The sequence below is a fragment of the Parus major genome, chromosome Z (assembly GCF_001522545.3).
Source record: "Parus major isolate Abel chromosome Z, Parus_major1.1, whole genome shotgun sequence".
Classification (NCBI taxonomy): Eukaryota; Metazoa; Chordata; class Aves; order Passeriformes; family Paridae; genus Parus; species Parus major.
In genome coordinates this window covers 70,014,478-70,034,117 of record NC_031799.1, presented here as the reverse complement: position 1 = coordinate 70,034,117, position 19,640 = coordinate 70,014,478, and positions in this window count along the sequence as shown.

Here is a 19,640-nt window from a genome sequence, read left to right as displayed (position 1 = left end):
TACCAAGGCCACAAATCCCATGAAGAAATGAGGGCATTTCATCCAACGTCACTTGTGACAGCCAAATGCTGCTGTTGATCTGCTCCAGAGGGTGTTTATGGCCAGTGTGAAGGTCTGGAGGACAATCTGAGGGACCTAAAGCATACAGGGGAAGAAAGAAGGGACAAAAATAAAGAAAGGTAAAGTCCTTGTCCATTTTTTGTCTCAAGTCAATCTCTCTTTTCTTGCTCTGATAGCTCAGCTTTACAGCAGAACTCTGGAATTTGTAATTATGGAGCTTGTATTTGTTGGATCAAAATGTCACAAATATATCACATATATATATAATTCACTATAAATAAAACTGCATCTTCTTGCAAAGGAAGGAAAAGAAACCAAAACATTAAAAAAGAAATAAAATGAATGAAATGTCCATATCTCTTTATATTTTCAAGCCCTGAATACATCCCACTATTGTACAGCTCTATGAATTATCACACAGACTTTATCACGACACAGAGGAAATATATTCAGCTGTATGACTTTCCTTGCACCATATCTATGGTTAAACGAACAATTTGAAAGCAGGTTCAAATTGTCATTTATTTCCTGTTTTTTTTTTTTTTCTTCTAAGTTTGGAAAGTCCTCTGAAACTAGCTCTCAATCAATATGAATATTTCTCAGGATCCAACCCAGGACCAGTATAGCTTTAAATGTGAGTGCACGCACAATACATTTCTACATATATTTAAACCTTAAAATGATGAATTTTTTTTTCATGAACTGGTGTTTTTTGCATATATAGAAGCCAACACATGTGAATGTTATAAACCCATTATTCATTCACAGAATGGGCAGTTGTAGTGCCCAAATAGGCTCAGAATTTTCTGGAAAGGATATTTCTGAAAATATTTTTAGTGATTCTTTCCAAATTCTGTAAGACTTCCACTTTTCCCCTCTAAACTATGATGACATTTTTGAAAATTATATTAATTTTTAATTTATTTTTAATTTTTATGGAAGCACCATAATTTCTGTCTTAGGCATTAAAAACTTCACTAAAAATGTGGTGTTTGGAATTCTTTTTAAAGAAACTTTTAAGTAAGCTCTTAATTCACTATGAATTATCTTTAAAATGATATGTGACACCATTCCAACCACTTGCATAAAAACCCAAGGAAATATATCTCTGCAAAAATTCTTTCTCCTGACTTTTTCCTGATCTGCTTTTGCTTTTATGTGATGTAGGCATTTCATAATTAGGAGTTAAGAGTTTTCTGCTGTGCATGGATGGTGCAGGAAAGTTCCCAGGGTCATATTCCAGCTGTTTTGGAAGGAACCTTGCAATTGGTGTTATCTTCTAATGTAATTAATTAATGCCCTTTATTATGGCCTGATATAATTTGGCAGTACAGCAGCACACAGCCCTACAGTAGATGCCCATTTTCACCACAAGAGACATCATTTATGTAATGCAATGCCTCGCCCATTACACTTTTGTTTAGGAACAATACTCCCAATTTTAGGAGCAAAATTTCCAATATTTGCTTTCACTTGTGGTCCCCATTCCCACTGAGGCAATCCAAATGCCTGATTAGATACGTAGGAACAATTAAAAGTGGGGTTGTCCTTTTCACATCCTGTCCCAGGTGGAAAATAAAGCTGGCTGAAAAAGATGCTAAGGGATCATTCAAGATTTTTTTCCAACATGATGCTGTATTAGCAATGTATTCAGGGCTTTTTTTTGTTATTTTATATGTTCATCTTGAGGGTTGAGATGATCTTTTAAAAACATGAAAGTGTAGCAAATATAATACTCTACCATGCTTGCATTCCTTCCTAGCCTTAGGTCTTCCACGAAAGTGAGCTGTGACATTTCATGATACATGTCTTAATTTTAACTTGGGAAAGGAAAAAATGTTTTGGACAAATAAGTAAATAAATACAAAATCATCTCATAAATATTTTTCGAGGGCTGTGGAAAGTCAGATCCTTCTGTTGGAGTAAAGCTGTCTTTTCAGAGGTTTTACTGGGAACTGTTTGATGCATTACAGTGTTCAGAGGGAAATATTTAGGGAAAAAAACAAACAGAGAACTAATAAGCTGCAACTCCAGATGCTGTCTTTGCAATGGTCAGATCACAGGCTGACAGAGATTTCATCAATCAGTGGCCTTTGCTGAGGATTTCTGGGGTAAAGATTTTTATATGCATTACTGTGGGTTTCTCCATATGAAGGGAAGGACCTGAAAAAAACTATTCCAGTTTATCTCTGCTCCATTAAAAGGGGCCAATTATCAGCTGCAATACTTTGGAGAATTTCCTGTCTGGTAGTTCAGAAACTGCCAAAAGCAGGGCACAGAAGCCAGAAAGAACGCTCTTGTCATTGGCCCAAACAAACAAACAAAGATCCCCAACAGAAAATAACTCTCCCCAAAATAAAAATAGTTCTAAAAGATCAACAGAAACAAAAATGGACCAGATTTTAAATGAGAGCCTGTGTTTTACATATCATGTGGCTAGACATAGTTTTTGGAAGCTGTCCAGCTCAACCCACTTTTCCCCACCATCTGTCAGCAGTGGGTTTGCTGACTGCAAGAGCTTGGAGGCAACGGCGCGAGAGGCGAGTGTTAGACAATCGAGTTTAAACACGACAAGAGCAGGGAAATTCAAAGGTTTGATGATGTAATGTGCTAACACTTGGCTGTTGTGAGAAAAAGAGGAGGAGCAGGACAGCGCAGAGAAATGAGTTGGTCGCCTTTAGCCCGGATTCTCTGGCTCTCCTCGGCGTGCTCCCAGACCCTGGCACGGTTAAACTCGCCAGTTTAATTAAAAATTAAAGTAGGGAAGTGTTTGGTTTACGTGGGACGAGGAGGTTTGGGATGGTGATTTAGATGGTGGCTTGTGGTGCCAGCTTTGGGGCTGTTGGCAAACCAAGTCACATTCTAGAGAAACCGGAAACTTCTGAGTCACAAAGTGAGGGAAAAACAGAAGATGAGCTGGCTGTGAGTTTTATGGCCCTTTGTCCATTGAAAGGGGAACTGAGACTTCCATCACCCTTCCACTGGTCCCATTCACAGACAAACATCCCTACCAAATCCCTTCTCCTCCCACCTTTGCTGTGGGTCTATAGCAAAGATCAAAGCAGTAATAATCTACTCACCTCCAGATTCTCTTGACTTGAATGGGTGTGTCAGCTCACCAGAATGAAGCTGGGTAAGGAGGGGACAGTCTGGCCCACAGGGGACCATTCTCAGACATTTAATTTGAAGCCAAAACTCTGAAGATTCTGGTTTACTCCATACAGGCCTCGAGGAAACAAATTCAGGCAAAACAGGACCATGGTGCAATAAAGTGACCCTTGCAAAAATGGGAAAATATGTGTATCCCATAGTCCAGGGAATATAAATAAATAAATAAATAAATAAATAAATAATAAATATTAAAATATATTTATTTTTATTTTATTATTTTATATTTATTAATTATTTAATATATTTAGATATTATATATTTATATATAAATACATTTAATGCATTTATTATTATATTATTTTATATTTATATTTATATTTATATTTATATTTATATTTATATTTATATTTATATTTATATTTATATTTATATTTATTATGATGATGATGTTTATTATTATTATTACTACTACTACTACTACTACTACTAATAATAATAATAATAAATAGTATTTATTTCCAAAAAAATCCCTCCTGAAAGGGTGTCTGGTCAGAAAAAAAGTTAAAACTGCTGCACACATGATGTAAGAGCATACTGAGATACAGGAGGCTGAGAGGTGGGGAAAATGCGTGCTACCAGCAGAAGGATACACACAGTGCTCGAGGTGGTAATTGTAGTATTGGGTCTCGTTTTTGTCACTGTAAAAGCTTCCTTGAGAAATGTGCTTCTCATCTGGCCTTGGGCAGGCAGAGGGATTTCTCCAGCTTTCTTTGAATAGGGCTGTGTTGGAAAAAACTCAGTCCAGCCTAGTTAAACTGCCTGCTAAAATTACAGCCAGTTGGGGAGCTGGCTATTAAAAACTCTTGAATGAGCTGTGTTTCCTCCTGATGCTCATTGCTTGTCTGCTGGGAGAGCCTGTGCTTGGTCCAGCAGGCAGCTCTCCATCCTTTCCCTCTCTCACCCAGGCTGCTCTGGCTTCATCCCAGACTTGCCAGTGCCTCACATGCATCTGATGCTCTACTCTGGATCCATCACATCTGCCAGACTCACTTCTGGCACTCAGTGGGTGAAGCCCTGCTTTCAAGAGGCTGTTTTCTATCTTTTGTGGGGAGGAGATGGAGCACATGGGGCTCCTGTGTCCCACTGTGCCACCAGAGCCCATTCCACTGAGGGACAGCATCTGAGGGAAAGCAGGGATGGCAGCTCTGTGTGTTTTTGTTTCCTGGCAGAAGAAACCATCTGCAGGTTTTAATTGAACTGTCTGTGGATGTGCACCATTGGGCACGACAGCAGAGCCCGGCCCTGGAAGCCACAGACTACCAGTAGTGCTCTGAGTGAAGTATGAGTAGGGGAATGGATCAGCACCTGTGGGCAGATTATAGATTTTGATGTGGTGCCATGGCCAGGATCAGTGCCAGTAAAAATCCTCGTAAAACCTGCGGACAAAATTTACTGCATACCTGCCGTAATCAGTTTTAAAATCACAACATTTTTCTCAGTTTTCACTGACTTTTTTTTTTCCTGTTTTTTGTCTTAAGAAAATGTTAGGAGCGCAATTTCATTTTTAGATCAAAGTTATAAACCCTCAAGAATCCATCTGAAACTTATAAAAGCTGTGTTTTGTTTTACATTGAGATAATTAAAAAATACCAAACTGTATATGTATTTTAATTGGGATTTGAGGAATGACTCCCAGTCACATACCTTGTAAACTAAGTTTCATTGAGCAGTAAAGCTTATAAAGCTCAGTTAAAACAGCTTTTGAAAAAGGTTTTTTTTTTATTAAATGAAATACTTACAAACTGGTGAATATTGTAATCAGGTAGAAATTGCTGCCTGAGGAGGAAAAAAAAAGCCCCTATATTTGAAAAAAAGAGTGAAAGTTCTTTGTTTCCATTAATATATGTTCCTATTTTGTCATAACCTACAAAAGTCACCATGACAAGGGACTAAAACAGTGAAAAGTGGTTCCACTGTTGAATTCTAACAGTTCTAAATCCCAAAATAACTGCGCTTGGTTGCCTCTAGGCATGTTCATACAGCAGGTAGGATGGCTCTTCTGAGCAAACCTTGTTCTGGAAGCCTCCCTCAGCATTTTGAGGGATGTGTAATCACTCTGTCTCTGCCGTCACCCACCAGCAAACCACTCTCCAGGGTCTAAGAGGGAATCAGAAATGATGAGCAAAAGACACTCACCCCGGCATCAGGCCCATTTCCCCATGAATATAACCCAAAATGCAGGGTGGACAACGAGTAGCTATGATTCTGGATCAAATTGGAGTGGGGTGGATGGATGTGCCCCCCACACCTGCAGCACCTGAGCCTCCCCCTCTGGAGCTGGAGCCATGCAGAGCTGACCCTGGACACAGCTCTTGCTGCCCAGTGCAGATCCCTTGGGGCTCCTAGCCTTTTTTGTGGTGCAGTTCCTCTGGCTAGTGCCCAGTGAGCAATCCCCTTTGACAAAGCACCCCAAAAATACAGTCAGCTGGCTGAGACAAGGTTGTGCTGCTTCACCACGGTGCTGTGTTCATCTGCACTGTGCTTTGCAATTCAAGAGAGGCTCAAACAACTGTTGTCTCCTCTCCTGTCGGGCTTCCAGCCCCCACCAAATTTCCCTTAACTTGACATATCCTGCACAAAACTGCTGAGCTCCCTGAGACCTGGAACATGGCCAAGTATCATTTCATTGTAAAGCCATAGACAGAGAGATGGAAGATTCATACACAGATTTCTAAACTGCTTAAGTGGCAGAAGGAAAACCTTAGTGCTCGTTGTAAGTCAAGCCAGAACACTCATCATTTTCACTATTTATTTCCAGGATTTTCAACGTTTTGAATTTTAATTCCTTTAATTTATTTTTTTAAAAGCATAATCACAGCTTGCGTATATGATCATAAAACCCAATAAATCTGGGGAAATGCCCAAGAAGCCAACAGAGGAATATCAGCTTGTATCTCCCAGGAATCCTTAATTGCAACTCTTATGAGGTTTGCAAGGCCTGCTGTTTCATTGTAATCATTATGAGGCCAGCTGAGGCTTGCTTAAAACTACCTTGAGTGGTGGATTAATCTAGACTAATAAAGAGTTTTTACACAATCACTAATGTCTGTTGTGGAAAAAAAAACTATCTTTTTTTCCCTGATTGTGAAAAACTAAGTGAATAAAAATACTTATATTTTGTTTCAAAATAGTGGGCAAAAGGGGAGTAAGGCACAAGGGTTGGGAAACATTAAAAAATAGAGATAAAATTGCTCAAAAAATCATGCAAAGTACTGCTATAATGTGCAAAAATGTGAAGGATAAGAGTGAGTTGGTCCTTCTAGAACCTTCAGATGTTGTGTAGGAAGAGTGATGAACCAGTGACACAAGCAAAGAGAAACTTGACCAGTCGTCACCATAAAGACAAACAAATGTTTTTGATGGATGTTATATGAATGTTATACAGAAATGCTGCTCACCAGACACTCTGTGCCTTTGCCCAGCTGGCTCTTTGGAGCTCTAGCCCAACTCTGACCGTGGGGATTTGATGCACTGAGAATTCCTTGAGGCTACAGACCCTGTGCTGTTGTCACTTCTGAGCACAGACAGCAAGAGGAAGAGTTATGCTCTAAGTCTGGTTACATCACACCTCCAAAGGATGAGGGGTAAACCAAAAACCAAAAAAAGCTGTTCAGTGGCTGTTCAGTGGCTGTATCCATTTGGAAGTTTTTCTGGGACAGTGGTAGGAATGAAGGAGAATAACTTCACCTGCTGAAACCCTGTGGAGGAGATGAGGCATTGGTTAGGAGAGAGGTGAAAGAGAATAAACCAGGTTAGGTGGCAAGTTTCACATGAAAGAGGTCAAATTGAGAATTGCTGGGTCACTTTTACACAGCTTGCACCAGAAGATCATAATCCTGACCAATGTTCCAGTCTCTCTCTACATAAAGAAAATTTATAACAATCTGCATGTCCCCACTTTCTTCAGAGGTACTACCCTCAGTAAAATGTTGACCTCAGCTGAGTCACTGCACTTCTTCCAGTGCATCTTCTGGAATGCAGAGAATAATGAGAACTGAGTCAGGCTCTCTGGATCTGGCTGGGGAAAGACCACATGAACAGCTTGTAAATCAACCACTGAACCATGTCACGTTCCCTTTGGGGTTACTGCCTCCCAAGAGTTTTTTATTTTGGTGTTGGTAGATGCAGAAGGCCCTGTTCCAGTTGAGGATGCATTGCTCTGCACTGCTTTAATCCCAGCACTGCTGTTCTTTGGGGAAGTGCTCCTGTGGCTGCATTAATTAGTGGCTTAAAAGTCTTCTCAGAAGACTCAGAGAGACTGAGAGGAAGCAAGACAACTGCTCCAGCATGATGAAACTTAAGGAAATTAAAGGTACCAAAGAAAATGCTTAGAAATTGAAACCTCTGTCACCTCAAAGCTCAGGAGGAAGTCTGCACTCTGTGGCCAGCATTAAATGCAGAGCCAGGCACATTTCAGCAGCTTTCCCATCCCTGTCCTTAGATGAGGGTCTCAGTGCTGGATCCTCTCATGATAAATCCAGGAATGCACTCAGTGGGAATCATCTGTGGTTGGGGTCTGCTGGTGATGCTGAGATATAAATAACATCAAAAGCATACACTGGCAAGCCATAGCTTATTTCAAGAGATTTAGGCAATTGTAAGTATGTATTTAAAAACACCAGAGGTTGAAATTTTCACGGATCCCTACTCTGCTGGCTGCATAAACAGGTACAAACGCCACACTGGTATTTACTCCCTGAGCAGACATGACAAATGCTGGGAAAAAAGTTGCATATAATTTAGGACCCGTCCAAAAATACTTACAAAATCGTGTTGTTGACCAACCTGCTCTTCCAGGTGTGGCATTTTCATGCATTTTCCTGGTTGCCTTGCTGTGCACTGCAAACTCAGATGCAGCTGCATGAATACCTCCTTGATATCCTCTTGAAGAGAGGGAGCCTCGGAGACTTCTCAGGCTGATTTGGCACAGCAGCAGGGAGATGGATTTGGTTTTCAGGTGGTTGTTACAGCCTGAATGGGATGACAGTCTCCTCATGGATTTATGCTGCTACTGTAAATAAACCCAGGGTTGGGGGTGTGAGGCACATTTTGAGCTGCTCTGGCTGGTGGTTTCTGATGGCTGCTAAACCATGCTAATCAAAAGGTGACATCAGCAAACCTGTTGTCATCACAGTGTACTGTGCTAACTGGGGCCAGAACATGCAGGAGGAAAAAGCAAAAAACAAAAAAAAAAGGCATATAAAACACATTCCAACACATGATAGCAAATATATCCGATATACGACACGTCACATTAATTCACCACCACACACATTCGCTGCAAGACTGATGATCTTGAAAGAGATTAAGATCTTCTGGTTTGAGTTTACCAATAAACCCACTTGTGGTCACTGAAAGCAGCTGTGCAGTGGTGTTGTGGGGGTCCAGCAGAGGAGGCCAGGTGGAAAAGCCAGAGCAGGAACGTGGCCTTGCCTTCATCACACACCTGACATGCACCAGCCCTGATCCTCTGGCCCTGCCTCCCAGCCACATCCTTCTTCTCACAGAGCCCCTCTTGGTCCGTGGGTGCCATTGGTGGCCTCTTGGCTATCTCAACAACTTTGAGGTTTCCACGATGTTAAACAACAGCATGGGAGGAATTTTGAAGTCTGGGGGGGCAAAGTGTTTGCTGTGGTGCTCAGTGGGAGGTGTGTGGCTACCAAATCCACGTGGTTTTTGTGATCTTTTTCAGGAAAAGGACATCACTTTGACCACATCCACAAAGAACACTGCAGACAGCCACGGGCTTGCACTGCCCAAACTTTATGAAGGCTGTGAGACATGAAGGAAGAATGCACAGAGCACTCACATTCCTGAGATAATAATCCAGTGCAGGGCACAGATGACCATGGGATGACTGCAATGACTGATTTCTAGTTCAGGCAGGGTGAGCTGAGATCTGGTCAGCCAGGAACTGTGCACATGGTTGTTGTCTTCTGTGGTTTGGGGCAGCCTAAATAAACCATCAGGGGCTGAAGACAGAGGAGGGAGGGCACTACAGCTGAGATATCCTGTCCTGTTTACACCCATTTTCTGCCTTGCTCCTGTTTCTATCAGAATAAAGGAGAAGAGAGTCATGGCTTTCCTTCCAGAGCTCCTAAAGCCTGAGGAAAGATAAGCAGAGGAGCAGAAAGAAGGAAGATTTTGGATAAGAAAGGGAGTGGGAGAGAAGCTAAAAGCATCTGGGTTGCTGTGTATGCAGAGGAACCAGGTGAGGAGTGGCACGGCACGGTCAAAGACGGGAGGAGAAGGCAGCTCAGCAGCACTCCCTGCTCCATTTTAATGTCAGCAAGGTAGCTTCCACCAAAAGAATGCCTCCTGAGGGGGGAGAAAACAAGCAGAGTGTCAGGACCAGCTGGCAGCTTGAGAAAAAACAACCATACAGCTGAACAGCACCACTGGGAGCGCTGGACGGCTGCCCCTGCCTCCTCATCGTCACTATTCAAGGCCTGTCAAAAGAATAATAAAAGGTGCTATAAAGAGAAGACAAATCTCAGGCAGCCAGCAGTGGGACTGGGCAGGAGGGAGAGCAGGCAGAGCTGGACTCCTGCAGCTGTGTGAGCATTTAGGGCCTTGCAGAGGTGGCTGGCTTTGGAGACATGCTTTCTGTCTCCAGAGGTGACAAGGCAAAAGGAGAGCCTGCCCATGACCTCACACCATGCAGGGGTCAGGCCCTTCTGCTGATCAAAAATGCATGAGGATTGGCCTGTCCCTTTGTTTCCTGGTGGTTTCATCCGTCAGAGTGCTAAAGAAATGCTGGAGGATGGGACTGTGCCTGTCAAGCCCCTGATCTGGAAATCTTCATGCGGCAGCCTCAGCCTGGTCCCAATCTTCATCCACCTCCACTCCTTCCTGCTGCTGCTGCCGCTGCCCCAGTGTCCTGGGGAATCAGCATGTGGCACCACGAGAGGCACCTCGCCCGTGTCACTCACCACAGCCCCTCACTTTGAATTACCTGATCCATAAAAGTTACCTGCTCAGTCTTGAGAGCAGTCGGAGATGAAATTTCACCCAGGCAGAGAGACAATTTTCCCTGTCTCCAAAACAGGAATGCTCGAGAAGGACAGATTCCTCCAGGCAATAAAGGCTAGGAAGGAAATTGTTTTTGAAGGCCAAAAGCCTATTCTTTCCAGATTTAGGCACAGTGATAAACATCAAAAGGAAACAATGGATACCCACTTCTGCAGGTGTTTCCTTCATACTTAACTGCTCCCCTCCAGCCTGTTGGGAATACTGCTCTTGCCTATTGTTTGGTAAATTCCAAGAATCATATTTATATCCATTATGTGAAGGACTACTTTGCTGGGTATGTATTCCCCTGTGAGTGACTACAGTCCTGTGCCAGCTGGGGCACTGGGGAAGCCAAACCCCAGCCAGTTTCCTCAGACCAAACCCCAAGGACTCCAAGTCCCTGCAGAGTTCAAGACAGATAGATATCCTCATAGAATCTCTTCTCACAGGAGATATTCTCATCTTCCTCTGCTCAGAACATGGAAAAGAGCATTTTATCCTGTGGACATTCTGTTTCCCAGCACTGGAAACCATTTCTCCACCCTCACCTCCACCACACCAACAGCAGGAACTGCTCTAGATTGCTGCAGCTGACCTGAAGTAACACACCAGTAACAAAAGCCAAACATTTGAGAAGGCTACCCAAGGAGAGGGAGTTGTCCTTCATGAGCTCGGCTCGGAAATTTTCCTAACCAAAAAGAAACTTTGGATAAACACCTTAGGAAGATGAGCTCATCCTTGTGATGAGCCCTCCTCCTGGAATTTTCTGTCTCCTCCTTGATGTGGTAGAGTGAGACAAGTAACAGAAGGACAATTTCTGGAAACAAAAGTCAGAGGAGGGAGTTTTAGGGATATGCAACTCAGCATGTTGGTGCATACATATCACCAGATTAAGCAATGCCTTTGGGAGGTGCCACTAATTTTTTTTTGTTCTTTTACATGAGATATATGCATAAAATAACTATTCCACAACTTTTCCATGGCACCACTTTAAACTTCCTACAGTAGGAGACTGACATAAACATTGAAATTTTCAGGAAGGGAAGCTGAGCCTGTTTCCTATGTGGCATGGCATAGCAGCAGCACAACTGGAGAAATAGAATCCTCAAGCTTCTCAGGGAAGTGTTTTCTCCTCACATGTGCCCCAAGAGGTGTATGGAAACTCGTGTGCTTACTTAAACACCCTGCAGCCCTAAAACAAGGATTGACTTTCCAACACAGGTGGAGTTTGTTAGGACACCACAGAATCCAAACCAAGACTTCTTGAGGCTCCTGGTTTTCACCTTCTGAGATCTGCAATGCTTAGGTGAACCACTGTCTTTTAAAATGACAAAAAGACCACCCATCAGCAGAGAGTAAATGAAATTATAACAAGAAAATTCCAAATGCTTCAGTCTCCCAATAGATCCCCTTTATTAAAAAAAAAACACCAAAACCCCAACTTTTCTTTTTTTAACTGTGTGGAAAACGAAGGCATTCAGCTCTATTCAGACAGAAGGTCTGTCTGGCAGAGGAGCTGCTCTCCCTGATACAATCTCTGATGGCCCATCTGTGACAGACATCAGTAAATATTTCATAGATGTCCCTCCAGAAGAAAGTGAAATGAAAACTCACCATCCCCACTACTTGCCACTTGTTCTGGGAGCCATTCTCTACAGAAAAACAAACAAAACCACCATTTTGTCTTAAAATTAACCCCCAACTGAAGGCAAAATAAAGCTTTTAATGAAGAAAATCAACTAGCTATGTAAAAGATGCTTTTGTTGCAAGCAGTGATGAAGCAGAAATGGGTTTCCATCTCAGGAAAACACTTCAGTTCACAGGTCCCTTTTTCCCCAACTCTTTGTGTACAACATATCTTTTCCCAAAGCCATGTGGAAGCCAAATTTTTACCTCATTGTTTTTGTGTAGTGGTTAAACTGTGCATTTCTGATGTGGTAAAAGATAGAGGGCAACACATATTAGTCACCACAAGGAAATTTAAAAAAATTTATTATTTATAGCCATTTTATTTTTCTTTAACAGTGCTCCTCAGCCTTTGTCTCTGAGCACTTCCCAGAGGTCAGTCACGAGTAATGTCCTCATTGCTGAGACACTGAGCAAAGGCCACAGGGCCAAACCCCAGATGGAAATGGGAACTGATCCCCAGACCTTTGGAACTCCTCTCCTTTGTACCACGCAGATGACGGGTCTCCTTTACCCTCCCACCCCCACCCTGGCTTCTCCAAGTGTTTCACATGTCAATCCCACAAAAAACTGACAACAGTCCTTAATTTTAACAAGCATGTGCCACCAAGCACAATAAGATCATTCACAGCTCTCAGAGTGAAGCAGGTGGGGCGAGCCTTTTCCGGGTTGACTGTGTCATTTTGGCATGAGCTCTCTGTTGCTTCATAGAGCTGAAACAAGATGTGTGAGGAAGGGTGACTTGTTTACAGCATCTCAATAATTAATAACCATTGCTGGAAAATGTTTCTAGATGTACACGCACCGAGTCCCAAAGCATGACATGCACTTTGATTCATGTGCGACACCCGCTCCCTGATACATAAAATTCTCAGTGGCCTGGAGTTTGTCAGCCTGTTGATTCTGCTGAAACATATGTTGGTCTATTGAGGGAGCTGCGTGATGAGCAATTTCAAAAATGTCCCAATTTGGAAATGTAGCTGCAGACAGTGTTTTAGAGGAAGTGCTGTGTGATTGAAAGCTGAAGCTGCACCATGCAGTTCAAATTAGATTTGGACATTGTGTGCACTGTCAGTTTGGAGAACTCTTCACATACTTGCCAGAGGTTTATAGGACATATGGGTATGAGCCACAGACAACATCTAGTGCTCCAGCTTCTATTTAGTTTTGGTCAGACACAAAGATCCTTCCCTTTAAACACAAAGAGAAGGAACCTTATTTTTCAACTGGGAACACAGAAAAGAGCAGGGGTGGAAGGAGTGAAAGAACAGCTTATTCCTGCATAATCTCTGCTCTTCACATGATCCTCAACCTGCTGATCTCAGTTAGTTCTGGGGAGAGCAGAAACCAGAGCTAGCAGCCTGCAGGTTGTTTGGAGAAGAGAAATAAAACAATCAGTTTGGAACCAGCTCCTTTCTCATAACCTCGTTTATTTCATTCACCAGCTGTTTTTCTGAAAGGTGGTGAAGCAATAAAACATGCTCTTGATTACCCTTTCCTTCTCAAATCTCTTCAGTTGTGTGTGTGTGTGGGGGGGAGGGTTGTTTGGTTGGTTTTTTTGTTTTTTGGGGTTTTTTTGTTTTTATTTTGTTTGGTTTTGGTTTTTAGTTTTTTTGGGTTTTTTTTTGAAGCTGCAGGAGTGTGAGAAAACCCAGTTTCATTCAGGGTCTGGTCCAGCACCCATTGCCCTCAGCAGGCTTTGAACAGCATCCACGGGCCTGGGTTTGCAGAAATCTGGATTCCAAAAGGCACTTAATCACATTAGCCGAAGTCCTGCTGATTTCACTGCAAACTTTTTCCACCACGCTTGTTAAAGATGAGGGTGCTGTGAGCAATTTTCCCTTCACTGCCTACGTTTAAGTTCAGCACAGCAAAGAAAGCTCAAGCTGAGCTGGGGCCCAGTTGATTCCAATGGGATTAAGCATTTATTTACAGGCAGGCATGTGTGTAAGCACCTTCCTGGATTACAGCCTCACACTGACTCAGGTTGAAATGAGTGTGCCTGTGCTGTGCTGAAACAGGGCTTTATTGTCCTTTGAACTGAAGGCTGTATGTCCTGGTGTCTCACCCCCTCTGCTTTGATGGTTGCACTGAAGGACGTTGTGGGTTCCTGCAGTAAACCTGGCTCCATGCAAGTCACAAGGAACTTTTTTTTCGTGGAGTTTACATTCACTTTCTCCTGCACAGGACAGTGGAAGAATTTAAGGCTGACTGGCAAGCTTGTGGCAAATTATACATATTATTTTTAAAAATAGCCCCTAGCCACAAATCATTGAGATCCAAATCTATATTTGATATAAAGGAGGCCAGATCCTTTTATCTTTTTTTTTTTTTTTTTTCCCCTGTGAGCAACTATTATTTGATAAAGGAGTTTTAATCAAAAGTATATATCAACTGTGTTTTCATGACTACACTGGCCTTCTACCAACTATATGTAAATTTAAAAAATGATATGTAAATCATGGAATACAATAGCATGGACCATCTCCCATCACAAACATGTTCCACAGCCCGCTCTTCTGGTGGAACACAATGGTGCAAAAATAAACCAGAAAAAGACAAAAGAAAAAAAAATCAAAGATGGCCATAATAGTAATAGTAATAATAATAATAATAATAATAATAATAATAATAATAATAATAATAATAATAATAATAATGAATTGCAACACCAGAATAAGAAGCATGTATTTGTAGCCTGACACAATGCAGACTGGGTTCAGTGAGATCCCATCTGCTGATTTCAGGGAGAAAAGTATTAGGTTGTTCTTTCCTATGCATGGAAACCAGATAGCTGAGGCTGCCTGCCTTTGTTGTTCTCAGCAATGTAATCTAATATACCAAAATCAAAATCAAAACTGTACCCTTCTTTTTGTAAGTCTCTGACTAGCAGATGCCAATGAGGTTCAGTCCTTCCTCTACCCCTCAGCCTCAGTTTAGCAGTACCAAACACAAACAGCTGGGATGAAGCAGAAAACTGCATCCCAGAGGAAAATCCAAGAAAATAATTACATATGTTTGTGAACACATCCTCCTGGGTAGGGAATACCTACATCCAAAAAAACAACGTCCACTGAGGAAATCTGGGTGAAGCCAAGACCCTTTGACTGCTTGAGATGGGAAGACCCTTGAGAGGAGCAACCTTAACTGGAGACATCTCCTCCAGCATTCCCAATGCAGCCAAAGGAGCAGCTGTCCCATTTCTTCCTCAGGGCTCTCTGACCCCATCCCTCCATGGAGAGACCTTTGGGAAGGCCATGGGGTCAGCTGACAGCAGCACCACCTTCTGCAGCAATGTGATATCTCAACCAAGATGAGATGAGCACTGCATGACAGCCTGGACAGAGAGCCAGGAGGAAACAGGCCCACTGCTCAGTGTTTGAGGAAAAATGAAGGGACAAGTGCAAGGCAGGTGGAGACTAGAAGCACTTGGATTTAGGGCTCTGACTCATGCCTGCAGATGGATTTAGCTAAGGCAGCCGCCGTCTCAGCTGTTTGCACCAGTCCTCTGCCAAAGGTTATTCTGGGCCATCTGGAGGGATTGGGGACCCACTTGTGTCACATAAAGGCTGAAGACTGCACAGGGGCAGGTAGATCTCCTGCTCAGCCTCTTGGTCCTCCCCACTACCAGTCAGGAGTCAGAATCCCAAGCAATAGCACCACAGGAGGGCTGACGCCCAGAGCTGCATGTGTAAACCCTTGCAAATGCTCTATCAGGGTCTCCACATGTGAAAGATGCTGTTCAGGAAACACCATTCCCATTTTGAGAGGTGGATAGCAAAGTTTCCCTGAGGATTTTTGAAAGCAACGCCTTTGGGAGATCACCAGTTTTGGTATCTGTCTCACAACACCAAAAGCGCTTTCATAAAGTAGGTGAGATGCTCAGTATCTTATGAAAAATAAGGCACTTCCAACTCAAAAAGGAGTATCAATATTTCTCCCAGCAGCCAGTGATGCTGCTGAACCTATGGACTAATAATTCCACATGACAACTGAGAGGTCTGTGGAGGAGTGACACCAAAACCTGTCTGCCTGCACAGAGCTGCCTGCAATTTCCACCCTGTCTGTACCTAAAGAGGGAAAAGCAATGGATGCTTCTGCTCTAGACCCCATGAGTTTTGGGGTGATGCAGGCAGGTGCCCTCTGGTGACACAGGTGAGGAGAGGTGTCCAGCTGGTGTGGAGCAGTCCCAGTGGTATCCCTGGAGAGGGGGCACTGTGAAAACCATCAGCTGCTGTGACTTTGGTCTCCCGTGGTGGCCAAGGAACCATGTCCAGGCTCCCATGCCCCAGCACACCCTGCAGGCTCCCCAGCAGACCCTGGGGCAGGTTTTGGGTGTGCAGAGCTAGCGGCCTGCCAGCAGATAGCTTTATAGTGGGCACATCTGCACCAGCCTGGAGACAGAGCTGGATGACAGCAGGGTGAACATACCTTGCAGCCAGCCAATTCAAACCCTTCATTATCTGAGCCTTTGGCAAGACTCTTTAGGGCCTCCACTGCATTTTCCCTACCTAATCAAGCTGAAGGCAAGGCACAGACCTCCCTGCCAAGGCAGAGTACCCAGTGTCCCGGACAATGGCTCCTTCTGGGCAGCCCAGCCAGCTTTGCTAACAGGGACAGTCCGTTTTGGAGTGATGAATGCCACGTTATTGGCTGAGACTTGTTAGGCACGCTGAATTCTCTCAACATGATCTCCTGACAGAGGAGAACAGAATACAAGAAGGCTTGTATTTTCCTGCTAGAGCATTTACGAAGAAACACAAAGCCCTAAGAAAGTTCGCCTGCTGGTTCCTTGCCTGTGCTACCCACATTGAGCTCAGTGCTGACAGAGTTTGCTGAGATGTTGGGAAATAATGTGTTTTTTGGAGCACTAAAACTATCATTGCCTCTGATTAAAACAATCCAGCTCCCAGTTTGGTATAGTCATGATCACATACTGCTCTAAACATATATTCCAGCCTCTCTACTTACGTTCCCAGTTTCATATCCGAAACCCGTGATTTCACAGAGGTCACTCGTGCGCCTTGAGTGAAGCAACATAAAATTACCTCCAACGTGGGTCTGGAAATAACCTTCCCCCCTACTCTTTTTCTTTGCATCTTTCGTGCAAGTGTGTGCTCACACGTGTGTGTGTGTTCTTGAGTTGACATCTATTAAAGACTGATCTCATTTGTGTCAAACATGCCACCTACAGGGAGCATTTTGGAGCAGTCAAGTTACAGGAGATAGATAAAAAAGAAGAGGTAATGAATATGGAGTGTAAATGCCTTAGCAAAGTAATGGAGACATGTACTAAGAGCAAGTGAAATTTGACCTTCTGGCTGAAAACCTGATAGCAAACCAATTGGAGAACTTTAGAAAATTGGATCAGCCTCAATGGGCACAGAGTAAACATTGGGAGTGCAATACAGTCTTATTAAACATAATGCACATTTAATGCATAATTTTATTGCAACCAATTTCATGGTACTGCCTTAAATGAGTCCGGGTCTACTTCGACTGTAGCAGTCCACTACCATTAGTGCCTCTTAAAAGAATTGCAAGGCCAGTAAACTATCACCAGTCTGATCTCTCCCTTAGCCCATACTTTCTGCTTCATAAACTCTCCCAGCTCCCACAGCTTGTAGTGAGATCTTGTCTTCGTTCAGTACGCAGCTTTTGAAACACTAAACTGTTTTGGCAAGTCTTCACAGATGGGAATGTTACAACATTTCCATTTTATGCTGGTGGAGTAGAGCAGTGAACCTTTGCAGCTATAGATCAGTCAGCTGAATCCCAGCTTTACAACAGGAGTTCCTGGAAACTGTACAATCAGACTGGTGCTGAAGATTTCTCAAGCACAGCAGGCAAAATCCTATTTTTCTAAGTGACAGCAGTAGTGTTTGCCCTCTGATAGGAACAAGGAATAGGGAAAACAAATGATGCTGAGCTCTAAGTGAGTAGCCCCCCTCACAGACCAATAGGGGATGGTTGGATTAACACATAAGGAACTGCAAAGAAGCAACAAGAAGTGTTTAATTTATACCCTCAGAGTATAAAAACCCACACCCTGAGTTTCCAGTCTCTTCTTGCTGAGCTCTTCACAGCCTGTAGCATTGTTATCTGCACCTGGTAGAAATACCAGCAAGCGAAGAGATGTTTCACCATCAGCCTGGGATTTTCCAGGTGTAAAGGACATCCTGTGTGTAGCTGAGCTTGGATTTTCAACACCCTGGAGCTGGAGGGGTGTTTGAGTCCAGCAATGTGATCTGAGCCTGTCCCTAGATGCGAGATCAGCCCTTTGTGTTTTGTCACAGTGAGCTGCTAATAACATCTGCAGAGCAGGGCTGCTGGAGCTCCCTGCAGGGGTCCTGTTTGCCAGGCACCACACACATGTGTACACAAGAGATATCTCTTGCCCTGACAAGCTTTAGGATTCCAGCTAGCAGCCAAATGCAGCCTGGGGGTGACACACACAGAGGAGTGGAAGGGGCCACCACCGTTGTCATCAAGTGGTACAGTGTCATGAATCAAGCCTCCAGTGATAGGGAAGTAACACACTGGCTGCTTTTGGTTGACATCCTGAGTTTTCAAGCCCTTCCTCCTGCTATCACTTCATCAGCTTTTGCCACACAATGGTGGACCTGCAAGTTTTTTGGGGGAAAAAAAAAAGAAAAAAAGGCCCAAACACGGTGAAATTCTTCATCCATGTTCTGAGTGTGGTCACTAAAACTAGAAAGAGAGATGTAGTCCCTGATACCATGATCTTCTGGTGTACACAGGAGAGCACGAGGTCAGCCCCAAAACCTAGCATTCTTCTGTTGATGTGTCACAAAAGTGTAACCTCTGCTGTCCTCCTCATTTGGACAGTGAAAGGGTCTTCAAGACATGCCAGAACTGGACCCAAAGTTTTGCATCTCCACAGGCAAGTTAGTGGTTTTGTGAACTTTACAGCCTTTGGTGGACAGAGAAAACATTTTCTAAAACCCCATGCACATGTGGACCCTGAACTTCACACAAGTGGCAGAGCAAACCTCTTCAGGTAGGCTTAACAGAGGTACACATACCTATGATTCCAATAAAAGGACAAAAAAATAATATCCCTAAACATAGGTGATGGCTCTGCACATTTATGGAATGATGAATTATTGAAAACTACTCTGTAGATAATTCTTTTGTTGCCATTTCCTCTGAATCAAGTCGTGAAGATATGTTTCTGATTGTGAACATACTTGAAAAATGTTGGTGTTTAAAAAAAAAAGGATTATACAAAAGTCTCATTCATCTTTAACTCTAAATAGCATTTAATTAGCAATCCAACAGCATTTACGATGGTAACACATGAATAATTCTGGAGAGGAAAAAAAAAAAGAAAATAAAATACCTCAGCATCAGTTTCACCAGGACTTGTAGAATGGGAAGAAAAATAAGTTGAAATGACGGAAAACCCTTTTGATCAGGGTTATGTCAGGTTGTGGAATTTACAGCTGGCAGGCTGGGTGTAGCCTGTGACCTCATGTCACATGTCCATTATTCTGAGGGATAGGCAGGAGGTGGAAGGTTTAACTCTGGACTTCCACTGAGGGATGTGCAAAAGGGAAGTCTACCAAGAGCAGGAGCAAAAAGTGGCCTCCAGCAAGGGGAGGATTTCACTGTCCCTGCTTGAAGTCAGCCTAAATTTCTAGATGAAATTGCCCAAGCAGTTAAGGGCTGTCCTATTCACACTCTGCACA